The 27,574-nt window shown below is 41.8% G+C and overlaps 1 protein-coding gene across 11 annotated transcripts in view; it reads left to right on the top strand.

Annotated features, from left to right (window-relative positions):
- Thrb (thyroid hormone receptor beta) overlaps positions 1–27,574 on the top strand; it is a 388,991-nt gene that overhangs the window by 165,919 nt on the left and 195,498 nt on the right. For 10 of the 11 annotated variants that reach the window (XM_029469084.1, XM_029469083.1, XM_029469081.1 and 7 more), the window contains one exon: positions 5,658–5,739. The gene's annotated coding sequence lies outside the window, so the exon portion shown is untranslated. The remainder of the gene's footprint in view (positions 1–5,657; positions 5,740–27,574) is intronic. The other variant, XM_029469082.1, reaches the window with a different exon arrangement.

A 27,574-nucleotide genomic window follows, 5' to 3' on the forward strand; every position in this document is an offset into this window, starting at 1 on the left:
GTGAGGGAGGATGGAAGGTTAGTGTAGGGGTGAGGGAGGATGGAAGGTTAGTGTAGGGGTTAGGGGTGGATGGAAGGTTAGTGCAGGGGTGAGGGGTGGATGGAAGGTTAGTGCAGGGGTGAGGGTGGATGGAAGGTTAATGCAGCGGTGAGGGGTGGATGGAAGGTTAATGCAGGGTTGAGGGAGGATGGAAGGTTAGTGCAGGGGTGAGGGAGGATGGAAGGTTAGTGTAGGGGTGAGGGAGGATGGAAGGTTAGTGTAGGGGTGAGGGGTGGATGGAAGGTTAGTGCAGGGGAGAGGGAGAGTGGAAGGTTAGTGTAGGAGTGAAGGAGGATGGAAGGTTAGTGTAGGGGTGAGGGGTGGGTGGAAGGTTAGTGCAGGAGTGAGGGGTGGTGGGAGGTAAGTTGCAGGGGTGAGCAAGGGTGGCATTTGTTATTATTACAGTGTTAAGTATTTGAAACATTTCAAAAGTAAGTCTCTTGTTAATGAACATGAGTTAAAGTTATCTTTAAAAAGAAAAACTAGAAAAAAATTTGTACCACCTAAGTCTTAGAAAGGAAAGCCAAAGTGTAAGAATTTCTCTAAAAGCTATAAGGCATTTTGACATAGCTATACAAAAGGATCCATTAGCCCAGCAGAGAGAAAAAAAGAGTAAATCACTGGGGAGACAGAGGTAGCAAGAAAGAAGGAAAGGAAACAGAAAGCAAAGGAGATATCACACAATAAGAAATCATTTTTAAAATTAATAATTCCTATTAATTTTAAAAATGTGTATATCAAAAAACAAACAAACAAAACACTGCTCACTGCTTTGCAGAGGACCAGAGAGTGGCTCCCACCACTCTATCAGGAAACTCACAACCACCTGAGGGATCTGACCCCCTCTTCTGCTCCCCAGAGTAAAACAGACCCCTCAGACTCCAAATATGACTGGAACAACCTCTGTCGTCTATTCAGAAATGCTGATCTTAGTGTAAAATGGCTACTGCCATTAAACAGCCCCATTTCTTGTTTTTATTAGATATTTTCTTCATTTACATTTCAAATGCTATCTCCAAAGCCCCCTATACCCTCCCTCCCCCCCTCCCCCCGTCCTGCTCCCCAACCCACCCACTTCTGGTTCCTGGCCCTGACATTTCCCTGTACTGGGGCATATGATCTTCCCAAGATCAAGAGCCATTGATGGCCAACTAGGCCATCTTCTGCTACATATGCAGCTAGAGACACAGCTCTGGGGGGTACTGGTTAGTTCATATTGTTGTTCCTCCTAACGGGTTGCAGACCCCTTTAGCTCCTTGGGTACTTTCTCTAGCTCCTTCATTAGGGGCCTTGTGTTACATCCAATAGATGACTGTGAGTGTCCACTTCTGTATTTGCCAGGCACTGGCATAGCCTCACAAGAGAGAGCTATATCAGGGTCCTGTCAGCAAAATCTTTCTTTCTAACAGCCCCATTTCTTAAAACTGTCCTATGTAATACCATATATGTCTAAGACTGTCAGCTCTTTGCTGGAAGGTAGCTGCAAGGAGAGAGAAGCTTGGACCCTGCCAGGTCTCTCCAAGGCTGAGCGGTATGGTGAGTGTCGGTGACTCGAGAAGAACTACACTGGGCCAGGAGTCTTCTCAAAGCAGGAACTCACTTTAATGTGGCAGCACTTTGCTTATATAGCCAGGGCAAGGAGGTAAGGATAGGGGTATAGGGTGAGATGATGTATAGGGTAATGTGAGATGATGATGGGGTGATTTCACCGGGCCTATGAAAATTTTAGACGTCAGTGGTAACTAGGCAGAGGGAATTGCACATAGGCCGTGTTGAGTCATTCTCAAGAAGAGGGGAATGACTGTTCTCGAAAATCGAGCCAGGCTCATGTTTGTCTTCAAGACCCAAACCAAAGCCAAGCAGGGCCCAACACAAGACCTCTGCAATGTATATGAAGAAAAAAAAATCCTCACACATTTCAACAGCTGTGACCCTGTGTTGGTATAAGGGAATACAACATGCCTGTCAAAATAAATCTGAAAAAAATTAGCAAATCCTTTAAAAACAGACACAAAAGGAACATAGGCTGCTCATATAATTTGGTTTACTTCAGGTAAGAGCTGAAACTCTAGAAATGGTTGAATAGACAGACAGATAGACAGGCAGATGGACAGACGGACAGAGAGAATTGATTTTTGATTAGCCAGATGTGCTGACCCACAATTTTAATCTCAGAACTCAGGATGCAGAAACAAGTCACTCTCTGTGAGTTTGAGGCCAGCCTAGTTTTCAGAGCTACATAATGGGACCCTGTTGCAAAATAAATAAACAAATAAAAGGCATATAAGTTTAACCCTTTCAGAGCTTTGCAGTAAAATTATACAGTAATTGCTAGTTTCTTCTGTGTTGTTTTGTTTGTTCATGGTTACTGCCTGCCCCTAAAATAGATCAAGGGAGGAGCCATGTATAAATAATATATGAGTGGACCAAGTTAAAGAAACTTTATTTGTCCTTTACCCTTCAATTTGCATTAATTGGGAGCAGCAGAGAGAAACAGGGCCAACCTCACTTCAGTGCAGATGACTAAGCAAAAGGAGCCCACAAATAAATGTATCCCAAGTTGGAAATCAGTTACAAAACAGGATTCTTTTGAAACTACAAAATAACCACACTAGTGGCATATTTTTGCCCCAATTTAAAAAGGTGTAAAAAACACACATTTCTAAACTACAGTGGCTCCAGGAAAGGATTCTAATCTCCACTTTGGACAGTCTCCTTTGAGTTCTGAGCAAGTTTCCAGTTCCCTGTTTTCTAAAGAGAAGAGTTAAAACCGGGTTTAGGCTTCAGCTATCCTCTTTAAATGGCCTTCAGCACAGCCAAGTCAACACTATGAGCTTGTCTACTGGACAGACTTGAATTAAGTTGCTTTGCAGAAGCACTGTGAAAGAGATGCTGTTTGTATCACACAGATTCTGGGGCCACTTCCCCAGCACCAACATCTCCAGTTCTTAACAGTTTTCACTCTGAAACCAGCATCATTCTCAGGCATTCAGAACAAGCCCATGACATCAGGCTTCTGGAGTGTGGCCCCTCTCCAGTGTCTCCCTTACTGTTGGGCATGATACTTAATCTTTCTCTGCCTGTCCTTTCCTAGTCCGGAAAACAAGGCTGTTAATACTGTCTATCTCATATGGTCACTGTGAGGACCAAAGCATGAGAAATTATTGCTTTACAAACCATAAAGTATGCTTTATAAAAATTTACTAGTAAGGTCAATGCCTATGGCCCAAGAACTCTGTAGGCTGGGGCAGAAGATCAAAAGTTCGAAGCCAGCCTGGGTACAGAGTGAGTTCCAGGCTGGTCTTGGAAACAGAAGGGGACCTATCTTTAAAAAAAAAAAAAAAAACAAAGTACAATAAAATTTAAATAAGTATTTAATGTGAATCAGATAGAGGGCTTTAAATTGTTTTCATGTAACCACATTCAAATTTATTCCTTATAGTCTGTCTAAATCAGAATTAAATTATTAAAGTATATCCATATATAGAAAGAGAGAAGTTTGATATCATTTCTATAGAAAGTACTGTTCATTTTTTAGATATTCATGGCAGGGTTCAGGGTGTGCTTGCACTCAAAACTACAATAAAACTAAATCTGCCCCAGACACAAACCTCTTTGCTCTGTTGACTTCCTCTTTGAAAATGCTTTTAAGATGCATCGTGTTTCTCCATGCCTTGGTCTCTAACGTATACTATCAGCATTTCTCCTCTCATTGGAGGTTGCAGATGAGATTTATGACAAGAAGATTATGATGAGAGCAATGGAGAGGGATTTTGAAGAAAATAAGTAAACACATCTCCAGAGTCATCTCTAATGTGGTTTTCACATAGATGATGTTAGCAATAATAAATTTTAATAAGTATATGTTACTTGTATGGCATATTTGTTCTGCATGGAGGCATGGTGTGGCTGAGCCTTCTTAAATACAAGGTCAGACCCAAGTATGGCAGCAAAGTAAACCTGCACATGCCCAGCATATGTCGCACATGTTCGGGTGGCCCGGAGTTCCTTTAATGTGATAAACAGGGATTTTCTGGTGCTGTGAACAGAGGCAGAAACGAGCTTTGTTGTTGTTGTTGTTATGACAGGAACAACACTTCTTTATTAAATACAGCATATGTTAAATCTTTCCAGGACATTGAAATGGATTAAAAAATGCAACAATACTATTGCTTCTATGACTTAAACCTCATGATGTCCATTTGCATGAAAGGGGTTTTTGAGTTCTTGTTTTCCTTCAGTTTGAGGAAAATCTGCACAGTTGATGATGCTTGGTCTCCAACTCTAACAGCTAGCCGTCTTTGCTACTGTGGACTCTGAGTGGTAGATTCACCCTCCCCATCTTCGATGATGGTGGATGCCCTTTCCTAGCTTATTTCTCCCTGTGGACAGTCACTACTGTCAGCAGCATGGCCTAACATGACAGGTGTCATAGCCCATAATGATGCTATTCCAAAGCATACATGACACTGAGAACAACGGACAGCAGCAGTCACAGAAGAGGCCTCCTTTGCAATGTACAATTCAAGAACTCTTTGGGTTTTAAAATACAGTTCAAGACGTTTAAACACATCCAGCTTCACAGATAATCTGAACTTATAAGCATGACCTTTTTGTATGTGGGGAGAGCTCTTATGCACACTGTGGAGATGCAGGAAAGGAAGGTGAGGGTATGAGGTTCGTAGAGAGAACAGATGTGCTTAAAGTACATGCATTAGACAAATATAGCAAAATCCAGAACTTTGTACAATTAGTATATGAGGTTTTTAAAATGTAGACATATAGAGATATAAAGTCATGTCATGTGGTATATTTGCAATGCCTGGGTTGTGGTGATGGCTCAGTAGTAGACCCTTTGGTCTACAAGAATGAGGAGTTGAGACCCTCCAGTTCATGGTATTTTCATAAAAAGTTGGGCAAGCTGCTTACCCCAGCACTGTAGGTATTTCTATAATCACAAGATGGACTCGCACCTAGCCTGTGCAGAAGTGACTTGTCTTTCTATCTGTTCTTAGGGGCATAATGGTTTTACTCTAAGGGCTGCTTTGCCCTTTTTCCTTACTCTTCCCATAAAGTCGGGGAGGATCCTGTCCCTGGTCCAGGACTCTTGGAAGACGCTTTAAGACGACCAATATGCTTGGGTCTACAGCAGGTGGAAAGAGGGAGCAACGTTATCTCTGGGTCAGCTTCGCAGTGAGCTTAAAGAGAGAATGACAATTTAGTAATATAATATTTATGACACACACCATTAAAAACAAAAACCACCCATGCCCATGCTAAGAAATGGTGGCTCACTGTGGCAATCCCAGTACATAAAATTCTTGGGTATTGTTCTTGAAGTCCCATAGTAAAGGAGGCCTTTGGGAGGCTCGAAAGTTGTCCCCTATCTGAGCTCTGTGGCTACAGCCTGGTGTTAGCCTCTGTTTCCACAAAACTATGTACAGTTCAGAATGAGATTTCATCTAAGTCAATTTACATTTATTCAAAATTGGAGACAACCCTGAAACCAGATCTCATTTAAAGACAGAAATAAGAACAGGTGACAAATAATCAAATGTTGGGGAACTTAGTTTTTTTTTTTTAATTATATTTATCTTCTTGTGTTTCCTTTTTTCCAGATCCGTGTTTTCCCTCTCATCCATCAGAGGACCTGTGTGGCACTAAGTTCCGCATATGACTTAATGAATAAGAAGGTCAGAGGTCAGCCTTGACTTGCTGTTTGCACTGTGGTTATTTTTCCTCTTATTGCTCTCATATTTTCAAACTTGTGGCACCATCACTTTATAAAGATTTTATTTAGCATAACTGATGTTGATATCCCAGAGAAATACAAGCTATTATGTGGCTAAAACCATATCAAGGAGAAGAGATGAGGTTAGTTTACTCAGGGAAAGAAGGGCAATCCAAGATTGCTGGGTGGAAAGAGCCATTTTTCTTGTTTACAAGAAAACTGCTTGAAGAATCCAATCTCCTCTCAAGTATCTTTTCCTTGAGTGAAAAAAAATTGAAAACAAAAAACCCTCAAAAAACCAAAAAAGCAGGAATTAGGTAAGTCCTGGCTAGATCAAGGAAGGGGGGTATAAGCACGTGGAGGGAGGTTTCCTTGGCTTGCTGACTACTGGTCTGGATTCCCCTTCATCTTGAGAAGTGTGGTAATATCACTCAGCCTGCTTGGAATGTTGGGCTGTTTTGAAGCTGGTTTGTTTTCATAGTTAGAACAACGTTTCCGTTTGTGTCTGCATCTAAGCACTTTTTTTCTGTGTTTATTATTTTTAGCAGTTTAAAAGCTCACCATAGAAAGCAGGAAGTGGTAGTGTGCAGGCCTGGCCCGGGCCTGGTGGAGTCTATGGAAGTGTTGGCTGGCATCACAGCAGAGGCCTTTGAATGAAGCCTTTGTGCCTCCCTTTGCCTGTGGCCTCCAGCCTATTGTCTAGGCTTCTTGGTGCTGGTGTTGTGTGATGGTAACCAGTACTAACATTACAGTCCTCCGTGCCCAAGCTCTCCCTTGGGAGCCCCCAATCTGGCTGCCTCTGCTCCCTAGTCCTCCTCCAGGGCTGTCACTACTCTCTCAGCAGTAAACAGTACTACTAATTTATGGACTGTCATGAAAATGGGATCACTTAAGAACCTTGAGATTTGTAGTTCTTTAATGCAAAAATCCAATGATGATTATTTCCCATGCTGCTAACATTTACATTAATCATTTCCCCTTTCCCAAATTCAGCTTTTCAGTGAGCCCCAATTTCCACAACATGGAAATTGCTGTTTAAGGATGAGAAGGGTAGCTATGAACCCCCCCACCTCTGCTTCTTCCTCATCTCTCTCCCAATGCAACTGTCATCTGAAGTCCTCCACCACAAAGAAAACCCCATGAGACCTCAGAAAACCTACATCCCACAAGTCCCTGCACGATGGCCCTTCGATTTCAGACACAGAAGCCGTAGGGGTTTCTCTACATGCTCAAACCATAAAGCATTGGACCCAAAGGAGCAATCTATGAATCCATTTTTATATAGTTCTAGAAAAGGCTTGGTCAATCCATAGTAACAGGAACTAGTCACCATTACCTTATGGAGAAGGGGGCATTGGTGAGGGACCAGAAGCACAAGGAAGTTATCTGAAATGACGAGGTGCTATATACCTTTCTAGAGTGTGCCCCACATAGCCAGTGTCAAAAATCACCTGTGCATTCAACACTAGGAATTGTCATTTAATGTGCTAGAAAGATAAAGAGGAGAAGAACATAAAGTGAAAAGATAAGGTTGGGATATTTGCACATGAACAACTTCTTAAAGCTTCATGGGCTACATTGTAGCCCTGGTCCTCAACACAGTTCCTGAGGTTTGGGGACACATGTTGTCTATTCAGTGTCTTCCTAGCCCAATAGTTACCCACCTAAAATAATTGGAATAGCTCTGTTTTTTAAAATCTTCACCTACTCCTTTGGATGCTTTTCAGTGACTATAAAATGCAAGATTGCATTCATCACAGCAGTCACTGGGACCAAAAAGTGGGCCTCTGTGTTATCTCTAAAAGAGCAGCTCATGGATTCCACCACTTGCTCTTGACTACCTCCCCACCCTACATCCTCCTATGACATTTCACCTTCTCTCAAGCCCCTTCCTCAGCCTAAAACACTTCAGACAGTTCTTAAATCTCTCCATGTCTTCATTTAGAGGTTGAGCAGAAGGTGACATTGAAATGTAGCTAAGGACTTAGACCAAGAAAGAGGCCTCCAGGCCTACCTCAGGAGGAAGTAGCAAATGTTTTTTTGAAAAGGAAGAAAAGGGACCCATGAGAGGGTCTCTCAGGGAGATGCGTCCCACCCAGCCTTTGAGGCCATCACTTTGGATAGAACAGACTTTCTGGGACTTGGGAGATTTCCCAACAAAGGCCAAGGCAACGAGTTCCCCAAATGCATCCACAGGAACACAGATTTAATTCACTAATGAAGCTATGGTAAAACTGAATCATCTGTAAAACATGTTTTTAACCCACACATGCTGTACTTTGAATGCTCATGATGCAAATTTCCTAATCAAACCAAATTTAATTTAGCAAATTTTTTTCCAACCAGCTTAATGTGCATGAGAGCAGAAATGGAATTATGCAATGCAAGAGTTGGAGCAGTGTTTGCTTCCTTGTAATTCAAGTCATTAAGAGTCAACTTAGCCAAATGGAAAAGGCCTATCTTCTTCACTCCGGTGACAGGAAATATTATTTTCCTAGAACCAGGGTTTTGAACATGCTCCACCCCCAAATCTGACTCCTGCCCTTTACCAGTGCAACATGTTACTTAAGTTTTCCATGAAATGGGAATAAAGGCACAATGTCAGTAATTGAAATCTAGTCTATGGATATTTTATTCATTGTTTTTATTTTTATAATTTAAATGATACACCTATTATACCCAAACTTAGCCACCTAATATAACTCAGCCAAGTATGGTGTCTTATAACTGTAATCTTAGGATTTGGGAGGATGGATCAGAAAAAGTCTCCATGAATTCAAGAATCCAAGGCCAACTTGGGCTATATAGTCAATTCCAGGTCAGCCTAGATCACATAGTAAGACCATGTCTCAAAAAAAAAAAAAAGTGTGTGTGTGTGTGTGTGTGTGTGTGTGTGTGTCATGAATACTTTCTCATGGACATGAACATTGTATGTGTATATATGTGTACATAGATAGAAAGATAGATAGATAGATAGATAGATAGATAGATAGATAGATAGATAGATACAGACAGACAGACAGACAGATAGATAGATAGAATTCTAGGAAGATTGGGAAGATGGTAGAGTAAAATAGTAAACTGTTTCCTATGCAAGCATGAAGACCTCAGTTTGATCCCTAGCTTCTTCATAAAATGCTAAGCAGACTGGCTTGTGCTTTAATCTCTTCACTGGGGGGAGAGAGATACTGGGGGGGTCTTACAGAGAGTGATACAGGACTCCCTAACCTGTCTGTATGGATCTCAGTAAGAAATCCTGTCTCAAAGAACAAGGTGTGTGGACCCTGAGAAATGATTCAGAAGGTTGACCTCTGGCCTCCACACACATGAATGTGCACGCATGCCCACATTCTTGTATATTTATATAATCAAATTCACAGACACTGAGAGTACAATGCTCATTGCTAAGGTCCGAGAAAGCAGTCATGGCAACATTCTATCAAAAGATATGAAGTATATGAAAATTATATCTATGGATAAAAGTTTCTGTTCCACAGATGAGTCAGCTATCAGCACCTGCAATACAACACTGTATACTATTCTTTTGCAATTCCCAAAACTAACTTGTGCGCTTAACAAGAGGAGAGATTTTATATTAAGTATTAAAACGAAGACCACAGTAAAAATTAAATTAAAAGGTAATGACAGTTGAAACAAAAATTATAAAAAGTAAGAAGAATTGCATCTGGATGTAAAAGCACCCAGGACTGGAGCAGGCTGCTAGCAGGCTCATACTTGGATGACTTCTCTTGACCTTGCTTCTCGTCAGCTATGTCCCTTTCAGGGTGAATGTCTCACAGACTGTTCTAAGCTAGGTATCTCTAATCTTGGTCTGTTCTTCCTTCAGGCTCACCTAGCTATCTTGCCCCCTACCCCAGCTGTGTCTGCTTGCTTTGGTTTATTTTTAAGCAGCAGAATGAACATGTTCAAGCAGTGCATTTCTGGAAAAGCTTTTAACAGGTGAGGTTGTCCTGTTAAGTTTTTCCCCTTCCACTTTCCTCTATTTTCTCTAGTGTTGCTATTGAGCTCAAAAACAACCAAAAGCATCTTCATAGGAGAACAGATACCACGTCATGATCATGTTGCTTGTTGCCTATTTCTAGACCAGGAGATAGAGGGTGACAAGGAGCCATGTCTGAAGACATCACTGTCCCAGTGACAGAGTGAACCTTAACTAGGCCTTCTGATCTGAAATGAATCATGTTTCCTGTCAGCTAATAGCTTTGTAAGTAGCTAAATTTGTGAAGAGAATTTAGAGACTGTCATAAAGGAAACTATAAGAAACTATGGCTTGAATACAAGGTTCATTTTATAGCAAGAGGCAGACTCTCTGATCATCAGAGGCTTGGATTCTTTCTGCATTTCTTAGTACCGGCTGCTTCCTCCAGACTTCTTGGTTCAAAATTTCTGCTGGAGCTCTAGTCTTCATATAGGAATTCTAGACAACAGGATTATGGGGGTAAAAAATCACAATGTTTTTCTACTAAATGATCTTACCAGAATTCTACCCCTACAACTGCCTTCCACTGACTCCTAGCTGCAAAGCAACCAGCCAGCAAAGCTGGGCACCTCACCATTCTTGAAGCAGTGAAGAAGCTGGTCCTGAAGGAGCATCAGACCCACAATCCTGGTCCCAATTAGAGAGCTGATGGAGATTTTTCTATGGGAGCAGGTGCAGTTCAAACCTTTGTTTGAACAATGCATACTCATCCATCTTCCCATGCTGTGGCGCCTGTTCATGTACATATGCATTTATATCCAGGGAAACCCTTCTAGACATAAGCTAGGCTTTTATGAAAGAGATCTAAATAAACAAAAGATTTCCTGGTCTCCTTCTAACCAGGAAATCAGCAAGACTTCCAGTGGTACATAAATAATGCATAGATAAGGATGCACACACATACCACAAACACAAAGCAAACTTTCATAGATCTGTACCAGCAGATTAAGTTTTCAACACCAATGTCCATAAGAGTCACCTGGAAAATGAAAAACAGGCAAACATATAGTATAGGTCTTTCAGGCAAATAAGAGGAGGGACAAAGAGAGTCAAGGAATCGCCCACCTGCCATAAGTAAGGACACAAAAGGAAGTGGTAATGTTGGGATTGGAAGGGCCACTGTTCCTCCTTCCTTCTATTCCTTCATTCTCCTCCTTCACACCTTGCTTCTTTCCCTCCTTCTCTCCCTCTCCCATGCCTCCCCCTCTTTTTCTCCCTCCTTTCCACTGGGAGAAACAGCTGCATGCATTTGGAAAGTATATCTTCTAAAATTTTCATTTGGTATCCTTCCAAATGACAAAGAATTTATTCCAAACCATTCATGGCATACTTTGAGGGAGGCAGGTGGTATCTTGCCACTTCAGCTGACAGGATCAGGGCCCATCCATGGTGCTGACAGATCTGTGGAGCCAGAGGCCTCTTCATGACCATTCAGGATTCTTCCTGCCCCGTAGCACATTTCTCTCCTTGATAAGCCCACTTCCCTTACTGTGTGAGACCCACAGGGCTCAGCAAAAATGGCCTAGTCTTTTGGTTAAAACTCTGTTATTTTGCATTTAACACTTTTTGACTTCTATGTTTCATTTTATGTTAAAAATTGGCTGTGGCCATATCAACTTGGATGTGTGATTATAATTCCTTTCAGTTGCATTTTGAAAGGTAAGTATCATGCTGTGTGCCTACCTACTGTTGGCAAGGAGCAGGCTGGTTGTATCCAATACCTGCAACTCCAGGTGTCTCTATGGAGCTTGCTGAGGCAGATGCTCTGTACTAGCCTAGACCATGTCTCTAATTAAAGATAAATGCCTGTATGCTTGTATAGTAAAAGTATGAAAGCATACATGTGAAAAACACCAACTGTAAGACCGAGGTTAGCGTGAAGAGAGGGGGAGAGAGGAAAGAGGAGTCATTAGTGGTTTGCTCCACATTACTCCTCATTGAGAGATGAAGCACATGTGGGCAGGTCTGTGTGCATGATGACATCTTGTCTTCTTTTAAAGCTGACTTATAGTTTAAGTGCCTTTCTTAAGGGCAACATTATTTGAGTCCTTGAAATGAAGTCATCACTTTTAGTTTTGAGCAGTCTATGTGTTTGTTAGAACTGTCTACAAGCCTTCTTGACACAGTGTCCTGGGTTCCACATGTCGGTTGCTATTCAACTGGTTGTGAGGCCAGCTAGGAACCTACATCCTAGCAAATTTCCTATGATGTATATATTGATGATCCAAAGATATACCTTGGGGACAGTGACAGAGAGTCAGCCAGGCTGGTAGTTCACTGTCATTTGTTATACCAGTGTATGCTTCATAACTAAGTATGTGGTTCAGGTTTGAAACTAACCCAGTGTCTACCATGGAATGATGAAGACACTCTCTCTGTTAGAACAGAGTCAGGACCACTCTGCAGCTGAGCTGGTTCTGTCTTTAGTGCCCACTTGAGCAAAGAAACAGTAGTCAAAGAAACAGACCAGTGTTTGCAAAACATCCTAGCACTGCTTTGGTATAAATATGTGTAATAAAGTGTTTTCTACCTGTTTCCAGAAATAACAACTTTGAGACTCATATGTATTCGCAAATACCTAGGCCATATAGCTAGGCATGTTCCCTGACTTGCTCATAAGTTAATAATCTGTTTTTTCTAATCTAAGTTCTGCCACAAGGCTGGTTACCTGTGCTCAGGTTCCATATATCTGTCCTCATTCAGTTCCTCAGGGCCAATGCTCCTGTGCTTCTCTCTATCCCAGCATCCTTGCTTCCTACTGGAACACCCACCTTCTATTGCCTGCCTCAGCTATAGGCTTCTAGACAGACATAAAAGATCTCTTCTACAAACATGCTACAAATGTGCTCAGGGAGATTGGCAGGACCCTCAGACACAGACTATAACCAGGGCAGGAAATAGAGCAAGGCTTCCTGAAGGCTGCTAGGCCTCACTGAGTTTAGAAAGGTAAAGTTATGTGGGGAGTGGGAAGGGAAGTGACCACAGACAGAAGGAACAGCACACACAGAAGTTCATGGAGGGATTTATACTGCCATAGTTATAGACAATGTAAGGAACTTAGTGTGATCTCCAGCACGGCCACTGTGAACGTTTTAACATTCTCAAATTGGACCTGATCACAGGGGTGGACAATTGTAAAAATTAGGCAGATAGGGTTAGACAGATAGTTAAGAGCACAGCTACTCATCCAGAGGATCCAGGTTCAATCTCCAGCACCCACATAGCAGCTCACAAAAGTCTGTTAACTCCAGTTTCAGGGGATCAGATGCCCTCTTCTGGCTTCTGGGGCACTGCATGCATGTCGTGCACAGACATGGACTCAGGCACACACATACATACACATAAAAATAATTTTTTAAAGAAAGAAAGAAAAATTAGACACAGCAGTAGTTTGGTCCAGTTTTATATTTCATCAAGAGTTCTGTGACTAGGATATGTTCTGCATGGGTTGGAGATGAGGCTAGCTACAATGGGCCAGATTAGTAGCTATGTATTAGCCTCTGTATAAAATAGTATATGCTGAATTCAGGCAGTTTCATTTAGACGGAGAGTGTGGAAGGAACTCAGGGACTGTAGGGAAATCAGAATTGATGGACACAGGGTCAATACACTGTAGAAAGCAAGAGAGATTGCCACGAGGAGGCTTCTTGTGCACCTCCCCCTCCACTCATAAGACAACATGACATACTTCTCAATGGCCAAGGAGCGCCCAAGTTCAGCAGATCAAACATGATTTACTTAAATGTGGATTTGAAGAAATTTTTCTGATCTTATTCATTATAATTTTTCTAACTTTTTACTTTTTTGGCCTAGCATTGGTTGTCTGTTCTCTCTGAGAGTCAGGTACCTCATGACACCTTCCCAGCTCTTCCCTCCCCTCTCAACAGCTTTAAGTCAGTTGATGTCCCATCATTAAGGCTAACCTGAGCATAATATTTAACCTGTCCTTTGTTGCATTTCTGCTGTGAGATAAAACACCATAACCAAAAGAAATTTATGGAAGAAAGAGTATTTTGGATTAAAGTTGGAAAAGAATAAGAGTCTATGGTGGGAGGGAGGCATAGAAGCAAACGGCAGGCATGGTGGTAGGACCCAGAAGCTGAGAGCTCACATCCTTAGCCACATACATGAAGCAGGAAGTGAACTGAAAGAGGGAAAACTCAAAGTCCACCTCCAACTTTCTCCACTAACGCTGCATCATGTAAACCTCTCCCAAATAGTACCAGCAGGTATAGACCACCCGTTAAAGTGAGGAGCCTAGTCTTCTACATTCACCATAATACTTTCCATCCTTTTGTGTGTGAGGTATTTATTTTGTTCTTGGCCCTGTTGTTGTTGTTGTTGTTGTTCCTGTTATTCATTGATTTGTCTTAACCTGAATTAAGATAAGGACTTAATGTGTTTCCCAAGCTGGTCAGGAACACCTGGACTCAAGAGATCCTCTGATCCCATTGCCCATGTAGCAGGAACAGGCAGGCATCTGTCACCATGTCAGAGTAGCTTGCAGACTCTAGAGTAAACTGTAATCCCCTTGCCAGTGGGCACGGGAAGCTAGAACCAGTTTCTTTATGTCCTGAGTACCTAGAAGCATTCTGGTTCCCTTCATGACCTTCTCCCTTGTGTTAGCAGACTTTCCCTTGTCTGGAGAGCTCTTAGTCGACATTTTGTTGTTGTTTTAATAAATGTCTCCTTAAAATACTCTCCTTAAATACTTTCTTTAAAATGCCTTATTTTCTAGAAATCATATTTCACACTCACACAAGAGTGGCAAGAGCACCTAATAAGAACTTGTCTAGTCTGCTTTAATTTCCTATAAGGAGTATTTAAAGCTTCTGACTTTAATATATGCCAGCAGTGTCATAGCAAATCTGTGGATGAGCTTGAGGCAAAATCTAAATTTGCTCGTTAGCAGTGGGAGAATAAGTGAAATCCTGTAGCATTTACCTGAGTGGAACAAAAAATAGTTCATCAAAACCACATTCATCTCTTTCATAAAATATCTATTTAGTTATGTTAAATACACATTTTAGTTGTAGTCAATAATGTTGTGTGAACATTGTCATATTGGCAACCATCTGCACAGACCACACTAGTTATTCTACAGTGAAACAAAAACAAGAACAGGACATTTCTGCTTTTCCATAAGCTTCCTGCTACCAGCAGATAGAGGAGCTAGCCATCATCTCCCTTAGAGAAGACCTGTCTTCAATCAAATCAATAAGCTTTCCTCTATACAAAGTTCTATGCTGTGCCAGTAGGAAGTACCATCAATTATACTTTACTGAGGAAACATAAAATGTATGTGTTCCACAATACATATGGCCTGAAAAAAATAAATAACACTCACCTTGTTATTGTCAGTTGTGTTTCCAGAAAACCCAAAGGAAAGATAGAGAAATGATGATGGCTTTGGCCATCTGCAAATTTTGATGGCGAGGATAGAATTGTGCTGAGCAGGATTACTTCCTGCACAGGTGATAAGGGTGTAGTTAGTATTTCTAGCAGCAGCAGGTTTAGGATTTGTTAGTGTGTTGTTCTTAATGTTGCAACTCCTAGATCATCCCCAGACTGCTGCTGAACTAACAGCTTATTAATACATCACTAAAAAATTTTCACTTCTACGTTATCCCTTGACATAATATTATGGCCTCAAAGTCAGAATTACTCAGGGCAGATAACAAGCTAAGATAGCAATATGCAGGTAGTCAAAACCTAAAAGCCAGACAGTTCCCTAATCTGTTAAAACTATTAACTGTTAGCCAAGGGTGGAATGATCACTTTCCTCCCTAGAGGGAAGCATTTAATTTGGCAGATGCCTTGCTAGCAACAGCCTGGCTGAGATGTATGTGACAGCTCTTTACTGCACAGTGTAGGCCTTCCTAGTATGGTTCAATTCTGCTGTAAATACAGTCAGGTGTTCTGTGTCCCCACTCCACTGTGTGTGCTCAACTCTAACCAGCTGACAGCTCCTGCCATGGTGTTAGATGTATAGCATGCACTAGCACTAGCCACATGGTATATAAAATTGCATAAGGTGTCATTTTGACCTCCAGGTAGAACATACCAAAGTCAGTGCTGATTAAATTACATGCCATATTTATAAAAAGTTGAACAATCACTGCAAATACACAATGGCAGACATACCAACTTGGAAATTGAAAAATTGAAAAAAAATGTAATAGGGGATATATAATGGGGGAATGTAATAGTCTATAAACTTTTTTTGTGTTCTTTATGAATATGGCTGCTTCCCACTTATCAGCTATGGATTAAAAGCAACGTGTCCTACTTTAAGCAAACCTTACACGGCAGCATGAATGTTTACAGAACAAAGAAACAGAATGGAAAATATTTATTTAGCAAAATCTTTCCATTCAAAATATGTTTGAAATTTCCTTTGTGAAATAAGTCACAGAATCAGCTTAAGATGCCTTTTCCACTCAGTGCGACCCAAGGCCTAGCTGAGGTATGCAGGGCCTCGTTTGTACAAATGATTAGAAGAAACCTAAAGTACACATGCAGGGCCTCATCCAACAGACACTGGAAAGAAAGTTGCTGGATATGTTTGTGAGAGAACTGGGAGATGATGAGCTGCAGTGAATGGCAGAATCATTAGGGACTGTAGTTCTAAACCCTTCTGTTTATATACATTGCTAAGGCTCCTGAAGTCCACTGACAGTCATCTTCAGAGGAACTTCTCCTGCACACACTGCTACTAGATTTTCTGGACAATAGGTCTGAGGACTCCAAGGTGTTCTTTGCCACTCAAAGTGTGTGCAGTAGCCTGCCAGTAGTGTGGATACCACTGGGGACTTGAAAGAGCTGTAGACTGACCCTTGCCATCCGGTAATTTAGAGCCTATACTTAGAACAAGATCCTGGAGGGTAACTTTTATGCACAGTCACGTTAGGGCTACCTGAGTCAACACTCCATGCCTCTGCCTCCCATCTATCTGGCTATGTTGTATGGTTGTTGTTGCTGCTGCACAATCTCCTGTCTGGCTTAGAGTGTGTGCAGGGTTGACATTTTGAGAGATAGACACCAGTTCTCAAGTAGGAAGAAAAAAAAAAAAACATCTGGTACATATGATTAGGAGCTAAAGTTAATGGGAACCACTGAGGAAGCTGCCATAGTAATACTGAGAGCCACCTAAAGCCTCTTTGATGATGTCATTTTCTAGAAACCCAGACAGTGGGCCCCTTTTAAAACTTAAGGGAGAGTAAAGGATGGAGTGTACGGGCAACAGGGAACAAGAAAGTAGCATACAGACAACTTCACTCATGGATGCTGTACCAGGGCCATCCTGAAACTTGACTTGGAGTTTCTGTTGCAGTGAGAGGCAGTGTTGCTAAAGGATTTGATCTTTTCTTAGAAATATTAGACATAGGGCTATATAATGAAAAATGAGCTTGAGGCTAAGCTCACATGCTGCTTAGCTGCAGGAAACACCAGCTCCTATGACAAGAACGACATTACTGTGGTGTTCAGATGGAAGAGAAAATAATATCCACAGTCATATTTAAGTTACCAGGCAACTGTCCCCTATAGCCATCAGCTTGCTGCTCAAAATAAACAACTGAAGAAAAATTGCCACACCTCAGAGCTAGAGAGCCAAAGTCAAGAGCTGGTAGCCAGAGGTGCAAGAGGAGCCGAGACTTTGTCCTCTTGGTTACCCAAAGAGCATCATAAAGCAGTCATGGAAGCCAAGCCAGACCCACACAAATACAACACACTTTTTCTTGTTTTGTAGATGTAGATTAGAGTCAGAAAAGACAAAATAAAGACATTCAACTCTTTACCACTTTTCTCAGGAGCTTTAAGAAAACTTACAGTTTTCTACTCTGAACTGACTGTTAAACTTGTGCCTCTGGCTTATTCTATTGGCTGAGTTATTAAGGACAGACAGCAAGTGTCTCCACAAGTCAATTTTGCCAGCAAAATTTTCAACATTCCTCTCTGCCTTCCTACTGTAATAGCTTTCTGCTTGTTAGCAATTTTATTTCTTACAGACTTCTGCAGTCTATTTTCTTGACAAGAAGCTGTAATCCAGTATTATCTGCTGAATATGTTCTAATCCAACATTGGATGCTGAATATGACACAAACTTGTCATATATGTAATGTTGATTTTTCTGTAACTACATTAAAAAGAAAAGATCAAGTGAAGGTCATGTTGATGCTATAGTTTTGAGAGCAAAGAGATGACTCTGGGTCTGACAGGCATAAGGACCTGAGTTCAGATTTCATGTGAAGATCCAGATGTGCTCATGCAGGCTTGTAACTCCAGCACTGTTGGGAGAACTGGCAAGGTTTTCTGGCTGCCAAGCTAGTCAGTAAGGGACCCTGTGTCAAGAAGAGGATAAAGGGTGAAAGGACAAGACACTCAGCAGTCCTCCTGTGCCCTCCACATGCACACATGTGTGTACACACAGGCTGTACCTCAGTTCTTTCTTCCTCCCTCCCTGTCTCTCCTCTTCTCCCTCTCTCTCCCTCTCCGCTCCCCTTCCTTTCCCTCCCCCTCTCTTTCCCCTACCCTCCCCCCTCTCTTTTTCTCTCTCTCTCCTCTCCCTCTCCCCTCCCTCACCTCTCTCTTACACACATGGACACACACATACACTGTATGAACTGCATCGACGAGACACTCCACTGAATGAGTGACGAATCACTGGTAAAGCATGTCACAGAAATCACTCTTGGAACATATCTTACTCTGAGCATGGCTGGTTTGTGGGTACTGGCTGAATGGTTCAGACTTCAAAACAGTTGTTCATCACATTTGGCATCAGGGTCTTTTAAAAGAAGCATAATAAAAACCATGGATATTCCTCCTGAAGAAAGAAAGGGAGTCTTACAAAATCCTAGAAGCCCACTTCAAGCTAAAATCAGCTCATACTGCCATAACTCTATTGCCAGGCTCATGGTTTTTAATGTTGAATATTTAGATTTAACAAACTATCTAACAAGAAAATGTGTATTATTCTTATACATGAAATAAATGTCATTTTAGAAAAGCAAATGACAAATGCAAGAAATATTCCACAATTTTAAATGACTAACCATAGACCCACCTGCCAAACTCATCTTTCATAGTCTCTTTGAGATCCCCTGCCTAGGGCTCTTTAGAATGAGAGAGAGGGGGAGAGAGAGAGACAGAGACAGAGACAGAGACAGACAGAGAGAAACTGAGAGAGACAGAGAGGCTGCTGTGAGGCTCCCTCTGTAAGGCTTAGGAATAAGTTCCTCCGGGCATGTGGTGTTAGATGACTGGCACCCTGGTCCTTAAGCCTGTCCAGTGAGATGGCAGGGCCCCTTGCTTGGGCGTAGTTCACACGCCAGACACTGTCTCTTTCTTTCACTAGTGACCACCTCCAGTCCATGCATTCTCTAAAAGCTACACTCATAGATCAATCCTCATGGAGAGCAGAGCTGGAGGGGAGGAAACAGAACAGGGGCAGGCAGAGGAAGGAACCCTTGCTCTCACCCAGTGATTACTATTCTGCTTTCATAACCCAATTGCTGAGACCTGTACAGAGGAGAAGGAAAACAAGGAGCCAGCCACCCAGTCCACCAGCAGCTTTGTCCTGGAGTTCACAGTGGTAAACCCAACTACTGCTCTGACTGGGCAGATAATGAGTAGCATTTTAAGACTGGGGAATCAGGATTTTTAAATGCAAGTACATGTGTTTAAATGCTGATGTCACTATCTTATTTGATACTAATATTTATAGCTAATAGTCACTGCTACAAACATCAGCTAGACTGCTGATTCTGAATTATAATTCACTGTAGATGGATTACATGGAATAGCCTGGAGTCTTTTATCAAATCTTTCATGACAGTCCTCATCATGAAAATGGTTCCAGGCACTGCACTAGGGTCACTGTGAAGGGTGGGGGCTGGGGTGCTGCTGGTCTTCATGACCTTCTGTGGAATGCACAGTCCCAGACCCAAGGATTTGTCAGTCATTTGCAGGCTTAGTTCAGGCAAACTGTATAGTGACTGTATTGTGCCCTGAAGATAGCATTTCTGCATTCCCTTCCCTTCCTTTCTACTTCTGCAACATTCTGTGAGCCATAGAGGGAGTGGTACACATGTTATACTTAGGGAAAAGTACTTAAGTGTCACTAATTTTCAGCCTGAAGTAGGCATGAGTCTCCGTATTTGCTGCCATTCATTGCCTCTGATTGAGGCTGAATGTAGCATTCATCTCTGGGCACTTATATAAGTATTTAGAAGGTAATATGATGCTATGTCCATTAGGCAAATGATGGTAGTAGGTTCCTTCCCTCCTAGGTTCTATGATTTCTCCAGCAATGGTCCTTTGACAATGCTTACAGTACCAGGAATGTATTCTCTCCTATAGAGTAGACCTCAAATCCAGTCCACCAACAGCTGGTTACTCTGTATCTCCCATGTTCCTATTGCACCAATGTGGACATCTTATCTGGCAAGTTGGCATTGAAGTTCTTAGTTTACTGATGGCTCATTGATGACATTTCTCCTCCAGCAGCCTGCATAGCTCCTTCCAGCACTATGAATGATAGCGATCAGGGAGAAATCTTTGGCTCAGTTCCAGACTGATTTTTTTTTTTTTTAATATCTTGCAACCAAGGCATGTGCTTGTATCTTCAGTAACAGAGTCTTACTATCTGGTCTTTGTGGGCAACCAAGAGTAATGGTTAGAGCCTGTATTGTCTTAAGAACTTATGGGGCCTCCCTGGCCAACAATGGAAGTACCCCATGCCAGGTGCTGGGGTTTTTGTTTGATAAACAGGGTCTTCTAGGAGTAGCCATACAGAAGATCTACCTTCTAACTCAATTTTTTAAATTTGTTTTAATTAAATTACAGAGTACTGTTTTCTTAGCTGCTTCTCGCAGTCCTTCACTTCAGTTAACTCTCTCTCCTCTCCTATCCCCAAGCCCCATCCCAGTCTGAAACTTATCACCCCCATTATTCTTCCTCTCTCTTTTAATATCACCCATGTGCTCCCATCTCCCCTCTCTCACAGTGCATCCTCTCACCAGTGTCCTCCATAAACACTCCCAAGTTAAACACTCAGTTCTAAAGTTTCAATGCCAGGATTCACATATGAGAAAGAACATTTGACTTTCTGGATCTCTTTTACTTCACTCAGTAATTATTCTTTCCAGTTCTCACCATTGACCTGAAATTAATTTATTCTCTCTCTCTCTCTCTCTCTCTCTCTCTCTCTCTCTCTCTCTCTCTTTCCTCTTTTTCTTTCTTTTGTTTTATTTTTTTAGATCTGAAATTTCATTTCCAGCACAAATGTGAAGATGTAGCACATTTTTATTATGTGTTCATCTACTTGATGGGCATCTAGGCTGAATCCTTTTCCTAGCTAATGTAAATCAAGTAGCAATAAATATGGATGAAAGAGTATGTCTGTAATAGAGTGCCTAGGACTTTGGGTGTATGTTTAGGGGTGGAGTACATAGCATAGCCGAATCTTAAGCTACATCTATTTTGTACCATATTGAGGAACCTCTACACTGACCTCCATAGTGGCTATACCAGTCTACATCCCACCAATAATGAACAAAGCTCCTTCCCACAACCTCATCTGGACTGGCTGCCATGTGATTTTTTAAATAATGGCCATTCTAACTGGGGTGAGATGGGATCTCAAAGTAGTCTTAATTTGCATTTCTATTAATGATGTTAAATGCTTTTTAAAGTGTTCATTAGTCATTCATAGTTCTTACTTTGAGAACTCTCCATTAAGTTCCAAACCCCCTTTTTACTGAGTTGTATATATTCTTAATGTTTTGGGGCTTTTGGGGGGTTCTTCATGTATTCTATATAGTAATCTTCTGTCAGATGTATAACTGATAAATACTGATGAAGCCTGACTCTTCACCTAATTGATATTTTCCTTTCTAAACAAAGTAGTTTTACAAAGCTCCACTTCCACCAAATAATATGTGGAAGTTCTGTGTTGTTCCCTATCTTACCCAGTACAAGGTAATGCTAGTCTTCTTAACTCAGCTTTGTACTGAGTGAATACTGGTAGCCCATTGTGATTTTGAAGTACATTTTTACCAAAAATAGGTAAGTCATACCTACAGTTCACAAAGCATCTTTTAAATTGTTAGCGTGTGCTACTACTACCTATGCAGTAGTTACTGAGCCTTTTGAAGCATCCTATTGCCTCTGTGTAACACAAGGTGTCCAGTGCCAATCATTTTAGTTTTAACAAATGTGGACCCCTCAGCCCAGGGGCTCATCATATCATTATGGTCCTCATAACACATGCAGGGAAGAGCTATCATTTCAACCACAGGAGCCCCAGAGCCATGGTATGTACAGACACAGAAATTTGTGCCTAGTGTACTGTCCGCTAAAAACTGGCTGAGTACCTTCTGAGTCCTAGAGAGTAAAGTGTGCAGTTCACTGAAGCAGAACTCAGCTTATAGCTCTGAGAGAGACAGGGAGCTAACACAGCAGTATTACCAGGATAGCAAGTGCTTATAGAAATATATATGTTGGAAGCCTTTGAGTCTACTTGCAAAAGCCTGTGAAGTGAGTGAGGAGATCTTTGTCATTTTTAGTTATATTTTATTATTTGAATTTTTATAACTGGGTATAACGTGTTTTGATCAAATCTACTCTCCATTCCCTTCCCTTCAATTCCTTCTATATCTTCTATGAGGTAACATTTCCTCCCCAAGCTCTGTGACATTTGTTAACCCACTAAGACAATTTAGTTGTATCTGTGTGGATGAATGTGAGACAGTCGAGTAGAACAGAGGTTCTTTCTGGGGCCCCATCCCGAAGATATCTGATTCTTTATCACTCAGAAGCCATCAATTGTCAACAGCTTCTCACATGGGGGAAGAACTTCATGAATCCTTCTCAATCCTTGCTGAGATTTTTATTTGGCTTGATTTCCTACACACAGTCACAACCATATCTGTGTGCACAAAGCAGCAATGGAATTTTCTGGAGCATACTGTTTTTCTGTAGATATCCACCAGCTCTGAATCACAATCTTTCTGCAATGATCTGAGTCTTAGAGACAGAAGGATAATAAATATCCTGTTTAGAGCAGAGTACTCCACAGCCTCTTATTCTTTGCACGTTATCCAGTTATGGGTCTAATTGCAAAAAGGAGTTTTTCTGATGAGGACTAAGAGATGCACTGATCTATGCATATGAAGATTAAAACTTAAGGGGCAGTTAATTTGGTATGCCAGTTTACCGAAATAAGAGTATTACGTTTCTTTTTCTAGCCAGTCATGGTGGGCTAGCCCAGTTAATGATGCCAGGCATGCAAGAGTTCTTCTTCCTTGTAGATCACACTTTAATATAATCAGAAACACTTGGTTAGTTATTCTAATAACATGTATGCAGTTATTGCTCTAGTGGCCATACCTTTCCAGGTCGGTCATTGCTGTAGCTTGCTTGAGTTCACAGCTGATTAAGAATGTTGATTACTTTATTAAGATCAACAACTGGTAAACAAGACTTGACGAAATAAAAAAAAAGAGGTTTTACAGCAAAAGATACCACTATTCAAGTGAAGAGGCAACCTACAAAATAGGGGTTGTAGGGGGACCCTATACCAGTTATACATCTGTCAGAGGGTTAATGTCTAGAAAATACAAAGAACTCAAAAAACTAAACACACACACAAAAAACTCCAAACCAATTAAAAAATAGAATATGCAACTAAATAGAGACTTGATAGATGAAATACAAATGGCTAAGAAATAGTTTTTAAATGCTGAACATCCTGAGCTGTCAATGAAATGCACATTGAAACTACTTTGCAATTTTATCTTACCCCAGTCAGAATAGATAAAAGCAAGAAATAAAATGACAAAACACACAAAACCACTACTGTGCATGTAGGGAAGGGGACCACACTGACTTGCTGTAGATGAGAGTTACAGACTGATATAGCCATTGGGGAAATCCAGATGCAGGTTCCGTACTAGAAATAGATCTACTGTATGATCCAGAAATCTTTCTACATTTGGTTTTACAAGTGGGAGAGGAAGGTTATCAGAGGAGTCAGCTGCCTTACCAACTGAGTCTCCACAGGGCTTTTCCAGGTAGACTAGGGCTGCTAGAGCCTGGGGCTCTGTAGAGAGCATATCCAAATGATACAGAGAGGACGTTCACATGTGCAGGGCTAGTCACAGCAGTGGGCTGCTCAACCCAAAGAATCTCTGTTTAGGGCTTATCTACAGGCAGAAGGAATCTAGAATGCTCCTAACTGCTGTAAACCACAGAATTTAACTTCTTTGAGGATAATTTGCATGGTGTTCAGTTTCTTTCAAGCATCTTTTCTGGAAGTTCAGCACATTTTCTGTTAAACAGTAACCAGTGTGTGCTTTCCTATCTATGGTAATGCAATAATTGCTATTTCATATCTAGGTTATTTTTTAAACCATATGATTTCCAGACCTACCAACCCAGTCTGTGCAAATAGTCCCAATAAGGGCTGCCCATGCATAGCTCTTCTATGGAATTTAGTTTCATGAACGTCATTAGCATCCATATTTCTAACTGGAGGATTAAGCCACATACATTCTAGTAAAGAATATACTCATTTAAATCAAGTCAGGCCAAATAGTGTCTAGAGCCTTTTCTCTCAAGCACAACAGAGTCAGCCATGGGATAGCAGAATTGCTACCATTTTATTCAACACTCACGTAGCAGGAGTCTCTTTTTCCAGTTGTGTTGATGTGTGTGGCATGGTCACAGAGCAGCTCATTAAGCCCCATGATGCTCCTAGAAATGGACAATAGATTCCTGCTCTATGGGTAGGGAAACCAAGACAAGGAGATTAAGCAACTGCTCCAGCCACAGGTTTGACTCAATGTGCTTACACTTCTTGAGAGGTTCTGTCCATGCTGACTCTTTCAACTTGTAAAACTCAAAGAAGCAAAGTTCACCCAGCACCTTATCTGTTGTGCAACTGCTAGGTGGGTAAATCACCAACACCTTTGCCCCAGGAACTCTTAGCCTATCTGAGGAGACGGAGAGAGTAGTGGTTATAACACAACGTTAACACGAGCTCGGAAGCAACAGCTCTGCCTGTGCCAGTAGAATGAGGGTAGGAGAAGCATGGTCAGCCTTTCCAAATAAAAGGAGTGAGCAGGAGCAAGAGTGTGGATGTGTATTCAAGCAAAGAACAGTTTAGAGTTGTCAGTGTGCCTGGTGGCAGAAGAATTGCATGGTGAAGGACTGCAGGGGCCATGATTAGGTTGGGACAGAGTCATTTGGAGGCTGAAAAATAGGACACTCCCTTGACCTAGTTGGAAGCAACTGAGGCTAGAGACACATAAGAGATATAAGAAACACCTTCAAGAAAGATTTGGCCTAGACATCAGCATCATAGTCTTCCCCAAAAAAGAAGGAGGAGGGAGGAAATTAACAAAGCTTGGTGACTGGAAACCAAACATTTCAGAAAGCTTGAGAGGAAAATAGAGTGAACTGTGTATAGCATGTGAGTTGGGGGTGTGGGGATTGAAAGAGAAAAATGGAGGAGGAAGGAATTAGGAGGAAGGGAAGAAAGGGGCTGAGAGAAGAGGACACAGATGGAAAAGAGGAGAGAGAGTGAAGCATGCTAGCACCTTCGGAAGATCCAAAGGCATTGTGTCATAGGAATGATGCCTTTGCCATTCTGGCTCCATGCACCCTCTGCTCAGCCTGTCTCAGTCAGCTCCAGTTTGGATCACTCACTAGCAGCCATGGTCATGACTCTGCTACAGCTGCAGAGATCACCACTGGAGTAAACAAATCAGGGTGACGGGAGATTTCCTTTTGGGGCACTGCCTTGGCCTGCAGGCAGCTCCCAGATCTGGCACAACAGCAGAAACATATTAGCTCAAGACAGAAGTAAAGCAAATTAAAGCCATTGCCAGGCTTGCTTACAGGGAACAGGGGCCACTTCCAAAGGACTGCTTTTTCCCAGAATAAAATAGTATTTAAAAAGCCAAACACCTGACATTTACATTGACAATTATCAAGCCTCTATCTTGATGACCTTTAACCCAAGAACTCTTCCCAGCCATGAGGAACCTGAAGACTTGTTTCAAGCCAAATTATTATTTCCCTCGTGGCTGGCTAAAAGTAGCATAATTAGTGGAGAGAGCCATTTTACTCAGCAATTATGATTATAGCCATGCTGGGCCAGGAGGATAGTGAGCATTCTAATGGCTGTGGATAAGGTAGCACGTCAGGTGTTCGCTGCTCAGGAGCCTCCCGATGCTGGGAGTCCCATTTCAACAAGGGGTTGGGTTACGACACGCTTTGCTGGCTGCTTGCTGCAATACTGGCCTCCGGCAGCAGGCCAGAACGCTGAGAGGGAGCCCCTGGCCCTCCTGGAGAGGAGCATGGGCTGTGAGCTAGCTGTCTGGGAGAAATATCTTGTGGACAGTGCTACCAGCCATGACAGCAGTCCAGTGTTGGCAAGCCAGGACAACTGAAATTCACTGCAAGAAGGTGTAACTGGGAGAGCACAGCCACACAAATACAGGACGTAACTGGCCTCCCAGAAGCTCACTGGGCTGGAAAGCCTCTATCCCCTGGAACCTGGAGGTTGGACTGAATGTGGAGATGTCTCAAAGTCATCTGAGCCCAGAGGACAGCAAGGTGAGCATCAATCTAGCCCTGTAATGCTCTCAATGCTGTTACAGTTAATGAGAGAGTCAAGCAATGTGTGTTCATCTGAAGGGCATGGACGGACATTAGTGGCCAGCCTCTTGGAGTTCTGGCATGCCCTTGATAAGGGTATGGTTTCACAGAGGTACTGTCAATTCTCCATCTGAATCTTAAAAAAGGCAATATACATGTATGTGTGTATGTATGTATACACACACATATGTATATACATATATATCAAATTTCAAACCTTTCTATTGGTAGCTAGAAGAATCAGTTGTGATAAATGTATATAGTGTATAATGATGTATTTTCTAAACTTTAAAATTTTGGGGGGAAGCATAAAAGGAAAATAAAGTATTTTCCTATTCTGAAATAGGATATTGAATTTGGTTGAGGATGGAAAACTCTAATCATTCTTGGTAGCATATTTTCAGAGGTGTTCAGTAGTTACGAGATCTATGGGAAAGACTGGAATATTCCATAGAGGCTGGGGGCTTGGTGATAATACATGTTTCAGTGAAAGGTTGCTGGAGTGAAGGAGTTTTACCTGAGCCACAGAGGCTTCGGGAGGGAGTGTGCCTGTTTTCAGGTGTGAGCCACATTGACTTGAATTACCAAGGGAAAACGTTGGCTCTTCTTTGGGGAAGAGGTAGCAGAGCAGACCCTTCTGGTTTAAAATAAATAATAAATAAATAAATAAAATGAAAACCTACTTTCTGGAAAATGCATTTCTTATAGATGTAAACTTGGCATGCAGGAACAGGGATTTTGTGGACTCCTGTGGAGTCTATGTGGTGAACAGGTGTGGTGGGAACATCAGGGGCTTGGCAGAATTCTCCAGGAGTTTGCCTAGAGTTTCTGTGGAACTGGGTTTTTCCCAGAGTAGTCTGCTTGACCATCACACATTGAAGTGCTACGTAAAGGACATACCTGGAGCTTCACAGTCACCAAAGCCTGCTTTGGATTGCATTGGGGCTCTTTTTAGGATTCGGAGACATAGCCTTGCATCTTGCTAAATCTCCCTGTCCTCAGCAATGCATCAACAAGGAAGGAGGAAGTAGCTACCTGTGGGAGAATTAGCAGCAAACAGACTGTAATGCTCAGCTCAGTGCTAGGGCAGTCTATGAGCAAACATCAACTTATTCTTAAAGGTGAAAGAAAAAAAAAAA

The sequence above is a fragment of the Mus caroli genome, chromosome 14 (assembly GCF_900094665.2).
Source record: "Mus caroli chromosome 14, CAROLI_EIJ_v1.1, whole genome shotgun sequence".
Classification (NCBI taxonomy): Eukaryota; Metazoa; Chordata; class Mammalia; order Rodentia; family Muridae; genus Mus; species Mus caroli.